The following is a 16061-nucleotide window of genomic DNA, read 5'->3' as shown; positions in this document are numbered from 1 at the left end:
GACTTCACATTGAAGAAATCATTTTATAAAATAATTTAAATAAAACATTTAAACTAAGTACTTTAAATATATAAAGTATTTATTGATTGTGTACAGACATATAATATCCTTGAAACCAAGAATACTTGGTTTTTGCATAGGAAATATCAAGTAGAAGAATGTGACCTGATGTAAAATCTATGAATGAAGTACCCAGTACAAGCAGTTAATATCTGCTTCACTAATTGAAATTATATTACTTATGAATTTATATTCATTTTCTGTTTTCCTATAAAGTGTGTAATATCTAGAAGGAAAATGGAGCTCTATATGCTGATCTTTTTAATGACATCATAAAGATCAAAGAAGAGAATTGAACCCAGATACATAAAGCTTTTATTGATGCATGTCCGTTTGTTTAGCTAGTGAGTAAAAACGGACTCGGTTTCAATCAGCCTGCCATGATTTTAGTCCACAGTGAAAAATGACCATGGTGGAGTGAGCTTTCTACAGATAAAGCTATATTCTAGACACCAGTGGCAAAAAGAAAGAGAGGAATAAATTACTTTCTTCTAAAGTAATCCAAGTTAACACTTTAATTTTAGAAACAAAGAAATGAAGATCTGAAGAAATAAGTGAACTCATTCATATACAGTAGCATTTCTTTGAATAAAAGAGGAGAACATGTATCGCACCATCAAAAAGAAGCATATTTCAAAGTTTTATATATATATATAGAAGAGGTTAAATAGTGTAAAATACAAATATTGGAATGCAAATGAAATCTAGATTTATTGCTTCATTCATTCACGCATTGTATACATTTACTCTCTCTTAAGAATTGTGCTGCACAATGTTTTCATGCAATGTTAAGAAAAATAGTGTCTTAAAATTTAAGAAGCTTTCAAAGAATGGATGTGATAAGCATTGAAAAATTAACTACATTAGAAAGCTAAATACTTTCAAATATTTGAAAGGATTAAAATAAAATAGGCATTTGGAGAAAATACTTAACCAGGGGCTAGGGAGCAGTGGAAAGGTAAGGTGTCTCCAAGAAAATTGACAATTACACAGACATCTGAAAAGTACAAATAACTAGTCAAGAAAACAAAGGAATAAATCTATCACAACATTTTAGGGAAAACACGTCACAGACAAATAAAATAATCATTTTTTTAAGAAATTGGAGAAGAGCAAGGTGCTTGTGATAAACTGGATCTTGGTGTCCAAGGGTGAGAACAGTAGAAGATGTGGTTGGAGATACAGGCAGAGAACATATCCTGTTTGCTGGTTCTGATCAAGCCTCCTTCTCTCCAGTTTCCACTGTGTAACAACTAGCAATATGAGGATGCTCGATGACTTTGCTTGTCAAATACATATTTTCTGGTTCTATGAAATACAGATAAAAGTTCTTTTCTTAGCAAGGTTATTTTGATGATTAAGCAACATGCTGCTGTTGCTGCTGCTAAGTCGCTTCAGTCGCGTCCAACTCTTTGCGACCCCATAGACAACAGCCCACCAGGCTCCACCACCCTTGGGATTCTCCAGGCAAGAACACTGGAGTGGGTTGCCATTTCCTTCTCCAATGCATGAAAGTGGAAAGTGGAAAGTGAAAAGTGAAAGTGAAGTCGCTCAGTAGTGTCCAACTCTTAGCGACCCCATGGACTGCAGCCTACCAGGCTCCTCAGTCCATGGGATTTTCCAGGGAAGAGTACTGGAGTGGGGTGCTATTGCCTTCTCCTAAGCAACATGAGATGTGTGCAAATGATTGAAACAATTAAAAACATCGTGACTCTGCAGGATCATCATTGTAGGAAACATAACCAGCTTCAGCTTTCAATGTTGGCTAGGCTTTTGATATATATTCACAAAGATAAGTTTATTTTACGAAGATGTCATGATTTTGTTGTAAGTTCACTATATTCTTGGATGTCACTAGAACATTTCAAAACTAAACCTAAAGCAAACAGTTTTTTTTTTTAAGTCATTCAATTGTATCTGACTCTTTGCAACCCCATGGACTTCTCTAGGCCCTTGGAGTTCCCTAGGCCAGAATACTGGAGTCAGTAGCCTTTTCTTTCTCCAGGGGGTCTTCCCAACCCAGGAATAGAACCGGGCTCTCCTGCATTGCAGGTGGATTCTTTACCAACTGAGCTAAGGAAATGAAATAGAATATTGATCATGATAAGAGTTAATAGATCCATGAGCAGAGTGTTCTCCTCCCACCTCTTTACACAAAGAAGGGAGCCACACAACCTATTGAGAAAAGTAAATATTAATTAAGAAAGCATATTAACTGCAAGCTGAAAGGGCTTGAGAGCACAGTTGCTGGTGGGATACCAGAGAAGACTGATTAGATTATCTCTCTATTATCCCAGCGCATGTGCAAAACAAAGACTTAGCTACTCAGTAGAGAAAAAAAATAAAAAATAAAGTGAAAGTGTTAGTTGTTCAGTGCTGTCTGGCTCTTTGTGACCCCATGAGCTGTAGTCTGCCAAGCTCCTCTGTCCATGGAATTCTCCAAGCAAGAACACTGGACTGGGTTTCCATTCCCTTCTCCAGGGGATCTTCCCTATCCAGGAATTGAACTTGGGTCTTCCATATTGCAGGCAGGTTCTTTACTGCCTCTGAGCTCCTCACCAAGGGTCCACATCATTTGGAGGCTTCTCTGAAGCCTTAATCAAGCTAGTAGCATCAGCAACTCCTTGAATCTCATCATTCTTATCACTTAAGTTGCTGAAAATCTTTACAGTTTACATATTTGTCATGATGTGCAGCTCAGTGAGAGTAAGTTATTTAATTTCTTTATTGAAAAAAAAAAATGTCAAGATGGACAAGGAATCTTCAGGGGTATTTGCAGCAACAGGAAAATGGTGCCCTGAAGTACCCTGAATAAAACCAACTGAATTTAAACTGTGTGTGTAACATGCCTTTCAGTGTGATTAATATACTCTAACCTCTTTTTGTCTTTCTTAATTTCAAAAAAGGAAGCAGTGTGGAATATATGGATAATTCTTAATTTAAACAGTTTTTAAAAATCTTGATTCTTTGAGAATTTCTTGCCATAGATGGGTGGGAGAGTGATTGAGAATTACACAAAATTCTCTCCCTTTCTGAGTTCCAGGATACACATTATATTGTATTATACTATTATTCAATACAATATTATAATATTAGAAACAAACTAGTAATCAAAAGTAAGCTAAAACTCACAGGAGAATAAATAAGCATTATCAGGTTGTAGGGTGGTGGGTAAAACCAATAACAGAGCATATCCTGAATACTTTGAATTAACATTTTTAATATTTTAATATTATTATCTTAATATTTGAATATATATATATACATATATATATATATATATATGGTGTATGTGAGAGAGAGAGAAAGAGAAAAAGGGTAGGAGGAGCAAGAGAAAAAGAGAGGGAGAAAGGGAGGAGGGTGAATTTGACAAGTAACATTGAAATTTAAAGTTATATTTTTCTAAAATCATTGAATGTCTTATGGTCTTTATTATACTCATCCAGGTAATATCTTGTAAAACACATTTCACAGGCAGGCAAGATATTTGGCTTTTTTTTTTCTTACCATGATTTAATCCACTTGTGAGTTCAAAACTTAAATTCTTTTAAAGATTCAGTCCCTTTGGAAATGCTAATCCCAAAAGGATTCTTCTTCCCTTTTTTGGTGTAAAAGTAATCATTCATGTCTTGGCAATTATATACTGCATTCTATTTTATTTCTATTGCGTTTTTCACATTAATCTTATTCTCTTAATATTCTAGTTACAATCCTGTCCATTTCCAGTAACACTGTTAACACAAAGTGAAAAGTATTCTTCGAAAAGAAAAAGAATTATGTTGAAGTTTTATAGAAGCTTATTTTTTCCTTCCTTTTCCTTTTTTCTTCAAAACATTGCACTCCAGTAATGCTTTTACATTTGAGGCTAAGTCTGCAGCTCAAAAATATTGATTCTTTTATCTGCAGGATGTTCTTGTCCACAGCAGACAGCACAAATGAATGAAAATACATTTATTTTCATCCCTTTCAGAAAAGGCTTGCAATCTGTCTATGGCCTTTTATGATAAAGACACCAAGTCCTTTTGCTTAATGTTATGTAAAGCATGAGTACAGAATGACCTCAATAAAAGATTCTACCTCAGGAAAGTGAAAGAATAGAGAGGGACTTGGAAATATTTTGTATAATAAGGCATGCCATTCAATGCTTATTAAGTGACTTCTAAAACTAAAAACTTGCTTAAAGTTTAGAAATAAAATAACCAGAAGTGTGAATGTTCCAAAATTTCTTGAAATATCATCCACTCTAGTGAGAAAAGGACAATTCTATGGAAAACAGCATTAGTATTTGAGAAATTCCTAAAAAGAGAATCTTAGTCTATCAAAAGACCCAGATTATAGGTCCAGTTATCAGCAATTAAATTCTCAATTGTAAAATAAAGTTCAAAACACTTACCTTACAGTACCCTCTAGCAGTGAAAGCCACTTATTCTGTGTACATATTGTTTTGTTGTTTGTATTATTATGGTTCAGTTACTGGTATTCCTAATTATGTCTTCCATATTTTCATATTTCCAGGTACATTGTAATCTTTCAAACTGTGGTGCTGGGGAAGACTTGAGAGTCCCTTGGACTGCAAGGAGATCAAACTAGTAACTCATAAAGGAAACCAACCCTGAATATTCATTGGGAGGATGGATGCTGAAGTTGAAGCTCCAATACTTTGGCCACGTGATGCAAAGAGGCTACACATTGGAAAACACCCTGATGCTGGGAAAGATTAAAGGCAAGAGAAGGAAGCAGCAGAGGATGAGATGGCTAGATAGCATCACTGGCTCAATGGGCAAGCTCTGGGGTACAGTGGAGGACAGAGGAGCCTGGCATGCTGCAGTTCATGTGGTCACAAAGAATTGGACGGGACTTAGCAACTAAACAGCAACAAATAATAATAACCAAATACATAAATGTGTGTGTGTGTGTGTGTGTGTGTGTATATGGATTTGTTTAATAAAATATTGAAAAGCAGTTGTAGTGATTGAGTACTTTCATCTTGTGCTTGAAGGTTATTGAAGCATCACTGTTTAACATCTAGGGGTTTTTAATTAAAGTACATCAGATGACTTCCATATTATTCCTCCAGACGACCATATTCCTTTGTTGTTGTTCTTCAGTCACTCAGTCGTGTCCAACTCTTTGTCACCCCATGGACTCCAGCGTGCCAGTCTTCCCTGTCCTTTACCATCTCTCTGAGTTTGCTGAAACATATGTCCATCAAATTAGTGATCCCATCCAACTGTTTGGTAGTTAGAATAGGAAAAAGGAGTCCAGAAAGGTGGTGGCTAAAACACAAAGAAGGGAAAAGCCCACAAAAATAGAACAAAGGAAGGTCCGAGGACCAGAGTGAGCACCTCAGGTAAGACAAACAGCACTCCTGGCTAGCCCAATCTATATAGGGGGGGCCCAGGGAGAGGAGAAAAAACATGTAAAAAGAGGAGCCAAAATTGGGCTAGGGGCTTTCTTCTCTACACTTCTTTTGGGTTGGCCTGCCCTCATGTCTCGAGGATGTATTTTCCTTTACTTTCTAAATAAAACTGAGCTGTAACATGGGGCTGTAACACTGGTCCATCCAAGGGCTATAACACTGGTCCGTCCATCACTTCAAATTTTTGTTGTGACGAGACAGAACTGAGGAAATTACAAATTTCCCTGACACAACCAGCTCATTCCATATTTCCTTACTTATTAAACAAGATATTTTTCACAAGTTCTGCTGTTCACATGCAAGATGCATGAGATTATTATGTAGTCTTGATTTTATTTTGCCAAGCTTCTGTCTTTGTTGACTTTATGTCTACTAAACCCCAAATTCTTTAGCTAATAGCCAAGGTGTTAATTATTTATAAGAAATGAAACTAAATTGAGAAGGGGTTTTCTCAATTGAATTAAATGTGAAGGTGGCACTAACATACCAAACTATCATTCTTGCTAGTAATTTATTTCTTTCATCCTTGTATTAAGATGTTTATAGTCAGTATGTTAGGGTATATAAAGGAAGAAAAGTAACGGGGATCTTAGAAGAATAAAACAAGTTAAATCATTAGGTTAGATCTGCTTTCTCAGTCTTTCTTGATAAGACTTGTGCAGAATGTCCATTTAGAATTCAGCTAGAAATACACAGAAATTTCTATGACAATCAACCAGGCATATCTGAGGCAAGCCATGGTTTACTTCTGAAGAATTCTCTCATGCTCCCAAGTGGTCTGGACTAAGGAAAATTAGGTTTTCTCACAGGAAGCAATTGCTTTTCTGAAACTGTGTGTATATATGTGTATTTCCTCAAAAACAGGGCCTCAGGATATGATAACTTGTAAATGAATGATTTGTCTCATTTTTCTCTAATGAGAAATAATCTATACCAAAGCACAGGAGAGAGGAAGAGCTTCTAAGACAAAAGAATTTTAACAGCAATAATTATAGTTCTTATTGCAGGAAATGTTTAATGTTGGTTCAATAAGATAAGAACAGTGACTCACATAATTCTCTAGCCTATTTATACCCACATTTAAATAATTAAACATTATGGAGATAGCAATGCTCACCCTTAGTTTGGAAGAGCAGAATTAAAGTGGATTTCCTAGGATAGGAGTAGAATCAGAATTTAACACCATTTAGTAGAATCCCTCAGTTTACTTAAGAGTTTATCATTTACAAAGTTCATTTGTGCACATTATCATAGATAAATCACCAGTAAAAATGAGGAGGTAAGACAAAGCTATTAATCTTTTTACAAATGAGGAGATAAGACAAAGCTCTTCATACTTTTATGAATATAAGAAATAAACTGATTTGTTTATTTGTTTGATCAGTTTTCAAAGATCAGAAAAATGTCATTTTCTTGACAGTCTTCCCTTAATTACTCAATTGCAAACAACTCCATCATCCTCCAAATTTTCAGTGAAATAAAATAGTTCTATCCCTCACTATTCTTACCTATAAGCTTCCCAGGTGGCTCAGATGGTAAAGAAGTTGGCTGCAATGCAGGAGATCCAGGTTTGATCCCTGGGTCAGGAAGATCACCTGGAGAAGGGAAAGATTACCCATTCCAGTATTCTTGCCTGGAAGATTCCATGTACAGAAGAGCCTGGCAGTCTACTGTCCATGGGGTCGCAAAGACTGAGCAACTAACACTAACTAACTACTCTCCCCTATAGAATCTAACCATGATGAACAAGTGTATCTAAACATTTTGCAATTCATAATGTACAAGGCACTGATTTAATTGAATGTTTGTATTTACTCACTTGCTCTTCCTAACATTAAGTATTATCTCCAATTTGTAAATAAGAAAATTAAAAACTCAGTAAAAGAACTTGTAAATATTACTCTAACAGTATGTGGCAGAGCCAAAATTAAAACAGCAACCTCAGGTTTTTATACACCTCTTACTGTCTCTTTGAATAAAGAATATCATATTTACTTGTATATTACTTAGAATGTATAGCAGAATGCTTTGAGAATACTAGGTAGTAAGGAAATGTTCATCAAATGACTGAACTAAAAATAAACAGGGAGTGGCAGCAGTTTGATGGCTGCCAAGAGGCAGGTATTATTCTCCTTCCTCAGTGCCCTTAGGGCAAAACGTCTATATATCCTGGCTCCTTTCCTCACCTCCTCAGTGCAATTTTCTCAGGGTCACTGGAGACACTGTGCCTTGGACTTGAAGTCCCCAAAATTCTCACCCAATAAAACATAGCTATCAAAAAACTATCAATAAAATAAATTAAATAAGACTTCAAATAAAGAAAAAAAAAATGTTCAAAAATAAAGATGAAAACAGGTCCACTTGATCTTGACAACATAATCAGAATCCTATCAGTAAGCAAACATAAAAGGGCGAGAAATAGTCTTAGTATTCTGTTTCCCTCAACAAGCATATATATGTTAGACAAACAAAACATAGTTTAATGTAAGATAGAAGGCAAAATATTGAAAGAAAAGTGAATTTGTGTGTGACAGCTAAGTTAAAGGTGAAAATTGTCATATAACAAAGGATTTCTGTCTAATGCAAATGGTGTGAATTGCATAACAATCTAATTTCTCTGAAAAAAGTGATATCATGCATTTAAACTTAACTGAGACATTTTCAAACTAATTATTTTGCATAATTTTAAGTCTCTGTTTTTCTCTTCTCTTAAGATCTGTGTATCATTTAAATCTATATACCCAACCTATAGATCAAAAACTGTTATACCATAATAAGTAAACAAATATTTGCTGACTTTATTAATGACAATATTATCTCTACAAATAAAATAAGAAAAATAATTTTAAAATGTAGCAATAAATATACTAAATCCTAAATAATATAAGAAAGCTATCATTATATTATTATAACTGCATCTTAAAATTCTGTATTCTCTGAAGCTTAAAATACCTATTTGCATACACAACATAGTTATATGAAATGTACTTGAAGTATGCATACAGATTTTGGAAAAGGAGAAGCATGACTGATTAAAAAATGATTTCTGCGGAGGAATAACAGATGAAATGCAAATTTTAAAATATTAATTTTTCTGATTATGCAAAGTTGGCAAAAGTTGTGAACAAACTCCAAAATGCAAGGGAGGGATACATAGCGTAAATATATTCTAAAAAGTTCACCTGAAATTAGATTAGTTTTAACAGTCTGAATCAAACCTGTAAGAGTCCATAGAATTCATAGCTGTTAGCAGCATAACTCTGGGATCTTACAACATTCAAGTACCAGTCCAGTCATGAACTTTTTTTCTGTCTTGTACCGAAATAAACCTTTAGAAATCCCATTAAGTTTCTCTATAAGAGAGGGTCATAGATATGCCTACCTGATTTGCTTGTTGCATAGATTTTAAATAGTAAGTATATAAAGGATTTAAGCAGTTATTTGGCTTGTTACATAGCATCAGCAATTGTTTTTTTTTTTTCCATTTTAGATTAAAAATAATGTTAGTTAGTAAGTAACCAATGACTGTGTAAGAAAAATGGAGAAGGATTTGGTTGGCTCTCAGATGAAACAGAGTATTGGCCTACAATGAATAGACTTATCACTTACAAAGTAAAAATACAGAAACAAGTTAGAGCCAAACAATATGTGAAAATAAATAAAAATGGAGGCACCATGGCCCTTATGTGTATATATGTGTGTTCAGTTGTTTCAGTCATGTCTGACTCTTTGTGACCCCATGGACTGCAGCCTATCAGGCTCCTCTGTCCATGGGATTTTCCAGGCAAGAATATTGGAGTGGGTTGCCAAGCCCTCCTCCAGGAGATCTTCCCAACCCAGGGATCGAACTTGCGTCTCCTGACTTGTAGAAAGATTCTTTATCATTGAGCCGCAAGGGAAGCCTAATGATAGACCTTTGTAGTTCTTGTTGTTGTTTAGTCACTCAGTCTTGTCAGAATCTTTGTGACACCATAGACTGTAGCCAGCCAATCGCCTCTGCCCATGGGATTTCACCAGCAAGAATACTGGAGTGGAGTGCCATTTCCTCCTCCAGGGGATCTTCCCCACTCAGGAAATGAACCTGTATCTCCTGCACTGGCAGGTGGATTCTTGACTGCTGAGCCACAAAGGAAGCCCCATAATGGACTTTAGGTCTACACAATTCAAGAAACAAAGCTTAAGCTTAGTTTTTTTTCCCAAAGCCCTCATTTCCTCAAAGTCATCACATACCAATTGCCCATCATATAATGATCATTAATGGCATTTTGGAAAGCCCCCAGTCCAACCGATAAGAAGAGACCCAACAACTATATTTACTGTTTTTGTTGGTGTTGTTGTTTTATTGAGGCATAGTTGCTTTACAACATTGTGTTAGTTTCTGATATACAATGAAGAGAATCAGTTATTTGTATACATATATCCCCTCCCTCTTGGGCCTCCTACCCATTCCCCCCATCCCATCACTCTAGGTCATCATAGAGCACTGAGCAGAGCTCCCTGTGCTATACCGCAGCTTCCCACTATCTATTTTACACATAGTGGTGTATACATGTCAGCATGCAGAAGACCTAATAGGCATATCTCCAAAGAAGGCATACAGATGGCCAAGAGGCAGAAGAAAAGATAATCTTATTTCCTGCTTTTAGCCAATAAATAGTTGGGCTTACCCTGCTTTTAGCTGATTGCTTAACTTTGGTTTTGATTTGCTCTGCCCAGTTCTTCAACTGTGGTACACTCAAATAAACTTAGAATTTGATCACTCTCAAGTAATGTGTCGGACACGACTGAGTGACTTCACTTTCACTTTTCACTTTCACGCATTGGAGAAGGAAATGGCAACCCACTCCATTGTTCTTGCCTGGAGAATCCCTGAGACAGCAGAGCCTGGTGGGCTGCCGTCTGTGGGGTCACAGAGTCGGACATGACTGAAGCGACTTAGCAGCAGCAGCAGCAGCAGCAAGTAATGTTACTTTTCTTTGACACCTGGCCCTATTCCAAGATAAGGAATTGCTTTATTCTAGAGAGACTGCAAAAGTTTAAAAGTCAGTAACAAAAAGCAGCACTCATAAAGGAAATTTAATTTTAGAAATTATAAATGTTTTTCGCAAAAGTAACTACAGTTCTTATATAACACACACATGTACATCTATCTATTTCTATTTCTGTGTCTATTATTTCTACTCCGCCTCATGGGATTTTGCTGCATGAACTTTTTTCGAACTTGTGGTGGGTGGAGAGTGTGACACTGACCCATGATTTCAGTCTTGGCTTTGTGAACCACTTGGAAAATATGCTGCTAACATATGTGATACAAGCACAGGCCTGCAACATTTTTAAGAGTGTGGATATTGCCCTCTAAATCTCCTGCCTTCATCATAATAAGAACTTCTTCCCTGCACCTTATGATGTGGATCCAAAATGAAAATATATAAAGCATACATGAACCCAATTTACCAATTCTAGCCAGACCCCACTGCTAGAAAAAGAGCTTCCTGGCAGTCTAACCGGGCTAACAAAACCCAAACACCTAGCAGACTGACAATATACAATAAATGATTGATATTCAAAGATGCCAAATTTTTAAGTGTTTTCTTATACAAGAATAGCAAGTAACCAATAAATACTATTTGTCAGTTAAATAAATACATTACAAACTATTTTATTACAGCATATGTATCCTCTCTATATTGGCACAGATGAGCTTTGAATATTTTATTGATTCTGTTCGGTGAAAGAAATACTGCAAATATGTAAATAATATTGCCCATGAAATGTAATAATGACTAAATATAGATATAAGATACTTTGAAATGTTAAAATAAGTTTATCAGTATGACAGGACCTATAACATTTAAATAATATTTATTGTAAAAAATAACCATTATACACATGCAAACTATGCCCACAAGATGAAAATAATGTATGTGTTCTCTGAATCTTCACATATAATGCCTTCAGTCATTAAATCATTTCCTTCAGTAAGATTTTTAAAGAGATCTTGGCAACATGTAGTCAACTCCAGAAACAACATATCAACCATTGATTCAAACTAGTATCTCTAAAAAGTCATCATATTTAAAACTAGAATATTTCCATGCATGTGTGCTTAACTTTCTTCCAGGTTATATATTTTCCAAAAAGTGTGGCTGCAGGTTGCTTCTGAATTTGTCACATAGACTTTAGAAAAATATGTTGTTAGTAAACACTATTCATTTGAAGATCATTGACATGAAAGAGTTACCACAACTTTGCAAGTTTCCCACGTTACAAACATCATCAATTAAAACGAAAGGAGTTCATTAGATAGTGAAGTAATTTTCAGTCAAGACAAAGTAGTAGTAGTAGTGTTAATCACTCAGTCATGTTCAACTTTTTGTGACCCAATGGATTACAAATAATATCAAAATTCTTGCTGAGAACTTCCAAAGCTTTTTTTCTTTATAAGATGGCAGCATGCTATTACTTTTCCATGCTTTCCACATTAACTGGAGATGATCCTTAACACCTGTCACTCAAAATATCCACTGGACAGATTCTTTTCCTTGAGATGAATTAAAGACATATCTAAATAGCATGTCAAGCCATTTAGATCTACTTGCAATTTCTCCTTAAAGTGGCCCTAAATATTCTGTGCATTTCAATAAAAGAGAAATATTTCATTGTCGCAACTTTGTGAAGCCAGAGAGATGATTATTCAACTAGAGTAATTTTCAATAATTTCTGAAAATTTCTTTCAGTAATTTCATCAGAAGCAATTCTTTTGAATATTAGAAACATCAAGAAATTCACGTTTACCTATTTTGGAAGTTCTAGTATATGAAAGTTTAGCATGTTTAGTGGGTTGCTATGATCTATGTGGATGGAGAATTTTCAGATTGAGATCTTTTTTCGGGTTTCTTTGATAAGTTTAAGGTTTTTTTTTCATATAATAGCTCTTATTCATGATTCTAAAATTCAAATAACCACTTATTTAAAGTCTGAAACCACCTTTTCTACTCCCTCATGAAAACTTGACTGTAAGTTGGAAAAAGGGCCAAGAATTTTGTGATTTTTTTCCTCTTTTTGGTTTCAGAAACACATTCTACTTATATCAAAGGCCTTTTGGGGGACATAACAATTTAGTAACTTAATGGAGCTCATATAACATAATTGCCCTAAAATCGTTCATGAGCCATTCTATTTTTCCTCTATATAAATCTTCTTCGCTAACTATTCTAGAATAGCAAGTGAATAACACCATCACTTCTGAAAAATGAGAGTATCAAGAAAAGATAAACTGAATTTTACATATGCAATTTACTTTTCAGACATTTTTAAAGAAAATAGGCTTTTACATTCTGGATTCGTGAAATAGGCATTGAGACTCAAGTGGTTTACTTTTTCCCAAAATGAACATCTTTTTATTCATAGTGTGTTATTACTCTTCGCAGCCATACCCTCAGGCTTCACAAATTGCACCAAGTAGGTTACCAATTTCCCTGACACCTTCCTGCCTTTTTGTTGGGGAGAGGGCATTTTTGCTCATTCTATGCCATAAACATGGATATACAAGAGAAAGCTGAAAGAAGAATAGAGAAAATAAGAAGGGATTGGAAAAAAAGACATGTAAAAATTCCCACATAGCAGATAAAAAATAATTTCTATTTGACAGGGCATGATATATAGTAGCAATTCAGAAAATCTGCTATCCAATTGTCAAAAACAATTTATTTTGAGACTTTGTAAACTTTGTTTTGTTTTTAGACAAGAAAACTGCAACAGAATAAAGAGTAAAGTTTAGTGAAGCTAGTAGCTCCTTCCACAGGAGGGTTTACTGTTAGTAAACCAGACTGTGCCACCTCCAATTTCCATGACCATTTAAACACATTGTTCTTCAAAGTGAACAAATTAATCCTCATCTATAATTAATAATTGTTTGGTATACCTCCAGGCTTTTTTTTTTTTTTAACTCATTAACCTCACTCTACTTATTCTAGCCCACAAATGATCTTAATGAACTTTCGTGACACTTCTGTTTGTTAACAGAAGATTGAGTATTTAATTAGTCTCAATTAATTGAATATACCTCAAGTTTTTTGCACAGACTATCAAAAACAGAGTCAACACTCAAAGCCGTTTTTGAAACCAGTCCTTCTTAACTTATTCCCTGTGCTTATTTACTCTTGGTTGAGGTTCCTTATATGATGCATTTTTTGTGCCATCTGAAGACATCTATAAATATATCTAGATAATATGTGCAGGTTCCTTTAGAAGTATCTTGATCAGCTAGACATTTGCTTTGTGTACAGAAAATATGCACTCACCTCCTAGATGACTAATCATTTTGTCTATTTTGTTTCATTAAACAACTTTAAAGTGAAAACACCTGACTTTTCTCTCTTTACCAGGGATTTGCACTGTGAACTACAATGGAGATCATGCTTTTGAATCTTAAATTATTTAAAAAAGTTATTGAGAATTTTTTTAAAGAAACTACAATACTAATTTTATGAGGAAGCTATATAGAAACCCTAATTTTTAATGTTCAGCCTTTCTCCCAGGCCATGAATATAAAGAGGTGAGTAAAGACAATATTATAAACGTTATCTTATATCATAATTTAGAATGGAGTTAGTTTCAAAATCCAGAACACTTATAAGAGAGCTTCTTTAACTCTTATGTTTCAATCCTGGTTTCAGTATTTTCAGCCTTGCAAAGCCAAGAAAGTTACTCAATTTAAGAGTCTCCCTCCACAGAATATTAATTATAATACTAATTGTACAGTGGGGATTAAGTGAGATGGTGTATGGGAACATTGTTCTGTCATCAGTGAAATACTTCCCATATATGAGAGAGGATGTGACATTTATGGTAGACACAGGGGAGATCTTTAATAGATAAATCAAGGGGTTGAGTGATAATAGAGAACTATCTGTGGATAGGATACCTACATAGAGGGAATACTGCTGTGCTCAGCAGAAAGGCATATATCATCAAGTACCCTTTCTCTTTACATATTTCTGAAAGATAAGCAATTTTGGTTGCCAGGCAGAAAAAAAACCACCATCATGTATGGTTTTATTTTACCTGCGCAAAGAGTGAAGCTTTTTTATTTCTTTTTTTCAGTAAGTCTAAGGGTTCAAAATTGGAAAAGAAGTGCATCCAGGCTGCTTATGTAACTTATATGCAGATTACATCATGTGACATGCCAGGCTGGATGTATCACACACTAGAATCGAGATTGCCAAGAGAAATATCAACAACCTCAGACATGCAGTTGATGCCAATTTAATGGCAGAAAGCGAGGAGGAACTAAAGAGCTTCTTGATCAGGGTAAACGAGGAGACTGAAAAAACTGGCTTAAAACTCAACATTCACAAAACAGAAATCATGGCTTCCAATACCATCATTTCATGGCAAACAGATTGGGAAAAAAGTGAAAACCACGGCAGATTTTATTTTCTTGTACTCCAAAATCACTGAGGACTGTGACTGCAGCCATGAAATTAGACGATGCTTGCTCCATGGAATAAAAGCTATGAGAAACCTAGACAGCATATTAAACAGCAGAGACATGACTCTGCTGAAAGGTCTGCACAATCAAGCTGTGTTTTTTCCAATAGTCATGTACAGATGTGAGAATTGGACCATAATGAAGGCTGAACACTGGAGAATTGATACGTTTGAATTGTGGTGCTGGAGAAGACTCTTGAGAGTCCCTTGGAATGCAAGGACATCAAACCAGTCCATCATAAAGGAAATCAACGCTGAATATTCATTGGAAGAAATGATGCTGCAGCTGAAGCTCCAATACTATGGCCACCTGATTTGAATAGCTGACTCATTAGAAAAAATCCTGATGCTGGGAAAGAGTGAGGCCAGGAAACTTGTCCAGGTAGTCCTACTGTCTTACAAAGTAAAAATATCCAAACTGGTTAGTCAAGTAAATAAGGTTTTGGCCAACACACGTTTTTCTCAGTTCTGTCTCTTGCCACCTCTCTCCTCACTATGCAAACAGTTTCACTATACTCCAGTACTAGCAGCTTTGTGATCAAAATCATTTCTCTACTATACATCATGTCTTCCTTTTGCTTTTGTTGTCATTTTGCTCATATTAACTAACAAAAGCCCTCGCTTTTTGAGACAGGTCTGTCTTATCCCCAAACTAGAAATTCATGATAGATTAGTGAACTTAGAATTTAGTTCTGGTTATATCATTTACTGGGCTTCCCAGGTGGCACAGTGGTAAACAACTTCCCTGCCAAAGCAGGAGACACTGAGTGGATCCCTGGGTTGAGAAACTCACCTGGAGAAGTGAACAGCAACCAACTCCAGTATTCTTGCCTGGGAAATCCCATGAAAAGAGGAGTCTGATGAATTTCAGTCCATGGAGTCACAAAAAGAGTTGGACATAACTTAGGGATTAAACAGCAACAATAACGTACCATTTCAGTTCAGTTCAGTTGCTCAGTCATGTCAGACTCTTTGTGACCCCATGAATCGCAGCATTCCAGGCCTCCCTGTTCATCGCCAACTCCCAAAGTTTACCCAAACCCATGTCCATCGAGTCAGTGATGCCATCCAACCATCTCATCTTCTGTCA

The 16061-nt window shown here is 35.5% G+C and overlaps 2 long non-coding RNA genes across 2 annotated transcripts in view; both read right to left on the bottom strand.

Moving 5' to 3' along the window:
• Nucleotides 1-746: 746 nt before the first annotated feature.
• The window catches only part of LOC145544533 (uncharacterized), a 38730-nt gene continuing 23415 nt past the window's right edge, over nt 747-16061 (bottom strand). The window contains exon 3 of the long non-coding RNA XR_014081469.1: nt 747-1368. This is a non-coding gene — a long non-coding RNA (uncharacterized LOC145544533). The remainder of the gene's footprint in view (nt 1369-16061) is intronic.
• LOC145544532 (uncharacterized) lies at nt 6469-9374 on the bottom strand. The gene is made up of 2 exons (XR_014081468.1): nt 8862-9374; nt 6469-7074 (listed from the first exon to the last, which is right to left on the bottom strand). It is a non-coding gene; the product is annotated as an uncharacterized LOC145544532 (long non-coding RNA).

This window comes from Giraffa tippelskirchi, chromosome 4, assembly GCF_054371585.1.
Source record: "Giraffa tippelskirchi isolate mGirTip1 chromosome 4, T2T-mGirTip1v1.2.pri, whole genome shotgun sequence".
Lineage (NCBI taxonomy): Eukaryota > Metazoa > Chordata > Mammalia > Artiodactyla > Giraffidae > Giraffa > Giraffa tippelskirchi.
Note: the sequence above shows the minus strand (reverse complement) of the source record. Positions and strands in the feature narration are given on the sequence as shown.